Genomic DNA, 3069 nt, shown 5'->3' with positions numbered 1-3069 from the left:
AGCACAGCTATATACAAGATACTGGATACTGTACAGCAAACCATAACAAAAGGACTTTTCAAAGTTAAGCCAATTACCAAATAATGTGATGATAACATTAACTATCGATTGTCTTTTTGAGCCCTAAGACAGCAGGAACCTCACATCTCCACTACAGAGCCCCTACTTCCCCCAGTCCTGGAACCCTTGGATAGGGCCCAGTTTCCCGTATGCCTCTCCCAATCCATACCAAGTAATATTGCATCCGCCGATCACAACCTAACCAACGCAACGATTGCCACCTCAACATGCTTCACCTCAGACTGTGTCCAGAGACTTCACGTGTGGAATGACAACCCTTCAGCTTCATTACTCGGGTGAGACCTTTCCTTTTATAGTATACTCTAATCTCATCTCAGGTGGTTCACCTTCTAACAAAGTCCCATAACCTAGATATACACCAGTTTCTGTGAGAGAGAGCTTATATGCACACGTATCCATAAACTACTGCAAAATATATACCTGAAAGCAGAAGTACACTAGAGTTTGCAGTGAGTACCCCCTAACACTTCCTCTCCACTATTCCAAGCTTGGGATCCATGATTGCTCAACAAATTGTTTGGCTTCGTATGTTAACTCTCTTTTCAATCACCAGGTTCCAGATGCCACCAGGATGCTGGCCAGGCTTCCCTGGATTGAAGACCCCACCAATGTGTCCTGGAGCTCCGCTTCCCCAGAGACCCACCCTACTAGGGAAAGAGAGAAGCAGACTGGGAGTATGGACCGACCAGTCAACGCCCATGTTCAGCGGGGAAGCAATTACAGAAGCCAGACCTTCTACCTTCTGCAACCCACAATGACCCTGGGTCCATGCTCCCAGAAGGATAGAGAGTGGGAAAGCTATCAGGGGAGGGGGTGGGATATGGAGATTGGGTGGTGGGAATTGTGTGGAGCTGTACCCCTCCTAACTTATGGTTTTGTTCGTTAATCCTTGCTTAAATAAAAAATTAAAAAAAAAAAAACTCCAACTCCTAACCCAATTCTGTGGAGTAAAAAGAGTTTTAAAATAAACTGTATTTATTTATTTACTTGATAAAACAGAGAGAAATTGAGAGACAAAAGGAAGATAGGAGGAGAGAAAGAGAAACCCCCATAGCTCTGCTTCACCACTAGTGAAGCTTCCCCCTGCAGGGGACTGGGAGCTTGAACCCAGTTCCTTGCACACGGTGTTGTGTGCACTCAACCAGCTACACCACTACCCAGCCCTTAATAGAGAATTTTCTTTAAGTACATTCAAGTATTGGGTGCTGGCACACCCAAAAGAGCCCACTCACTACCATGTGTGAAGTCAAGTTCAAGCCCCTGGTCCCGACCTACAGTGAAGCAGCTTCTTGAGTGGTGGGACAGTGCTGCAGGTGCCTCTCCTCTCTGTCTTATTCTCTCTTTCTGTCTTTCTGTCTCTCGCCCTCAATCAAAGCAAAAGAGAATAATGGCCTACAGAAAGAGTGAAGGCATTGTGCAGAGGCCCCAGCCTCAGCAATAACTACGGTAGCAAAAAAAAAAAAAAAAAAAAAAAAAAAAAAAAAAGAGAAGAGAAGAAAAGAAAAGAAAAGAAAAGAAAAGAAAAGAAAAGAAAAGAAAAATCCAGCACTCAGTGGGCAGGTTCCATGCCTGCCTTCCATGTGCAGTACCTGTGTTCCTTCCCCAGCAGCAAAGACCAGATTAAAGAAGCGAGCGTTGGGCACTGGGGAGAGGTGCTCCTGCATCTATTCCTGCTCCTCTCTCTCCCCCTCTGTCACTAGAGGAAGCCAGCTGCTGTTTCTCTCATCTGAGAAAAGAGGGAAAGAAGGAAGGATAGGAAGGATGCGTGGAAGTAGTAATAGGTGTAGGGGTGTGTTGGAGCTCCCGTGGGTGGTCTCTCAGCTAGAAAGGCAAACTACCAAATTTCCATCACCAGTTCAAGAGACTGTGTGCGAAAAGAAAGAGACTCGGGGAGGATTCTGGTACGAACACACTCGTTTATTGGGGGGAGGGTTGGGTCATCTAGAAGGCTCGACAAGAACAGTTTCCACATACCAGAATTCACAGGTTTCTTAAAGGTCAGCACGCCCCCTATGGCAGGGGCTGGTATGACAAGAGTTGATACATAAAGATGAATACAATTAGTCTCCTGATGCAGGCACTTAATTATCCAAAGGCATTTGAGAGAAGAATAGGGGTTGAATCAGTAAGGTGAGATAGAGAAGGAGGAACAAGGCTTTAAAGACATCAAAAGGGCTCCAGGAAATAAGGTCTTGGGGGGCTTTTCACTTGTCAGGTGTTAGGAGTGTGTGACAGGATGTGCTCTTTCTCTGTGATCAAAAGGTGAGGTGGAATGTGTGAGCTTTGAGTGAGTGCAACCATTTGGCTGACAGCAGGGGAGAGGGGAAATAGGCTCTTTGTGGATTTCGGGAGTCTTACAGAGGGAAAGCTGAGTCTGGTAGACTTTTGTCTCTTGGCTCATCTCTATGGAAAGAGGCTAGCAAGAGAGATGTCTTTTCAGACCTCCATCCGTGAAGATGGGAGGAGCTTCCCTAAGCTCTACCAAATGTCCACATAGTCCCACGGGGGGGGGGGGGTGACTTAGAAAAGAAAAGAAGACATGAGTGGCTGGGCAAGTTGTGGTCTATCTACACAATGGAATACTACTCAGCTGTAAAAAAAAAAAGAAAAAAGGTGACTTCAGCGTATTCAGCCAATCTTGGATGGACCTTGAAAAATTCATGTTAAGTGAAATAAGTCAGAAACAGAAGGATGAGTATGGGATGATCTCACTCTCAGGCAGAAGTTGAAAAACAAGATCAGAAGAGAAAACACAAGTAGAACCTGAACTGGAATTGGCGTATTGCACCAAAGTAAAAGACTCTGGAGTTGGGGGGGGGGGGGGGTGAGAATACAGGTCCAAGAAGGATGACAGAGGACCTAGTGGGGGTTGTCTTGTTATATGGAAAACTGGGAAATGTTATGCATGTGCAAACTATTGTATTTACTGTCAAAGGTAAAACATTAATCCCCCAATAAAGAAATTTAAAAAGAAGAAGAAGAAAGGAA

Source organism: Erinaceus europaeus, chromosome 14 (genome assembly GCF_950295315.1).
Source record: "Erinaceus europaeus chromosome 14, mEriEur2.1, whole genome shotgun sequence".
In the NCBI taxonomy this organism is placed as follows: domain Eukaryota; kingdom Metazoa; phylum Chordata; class Mammalia; order Eulipotyphla; family Erinaceidae; genus Erinaceus; species Erinaceus europaeus.
Note: the sequence above shows the minus strand (reverse complement) of the source record.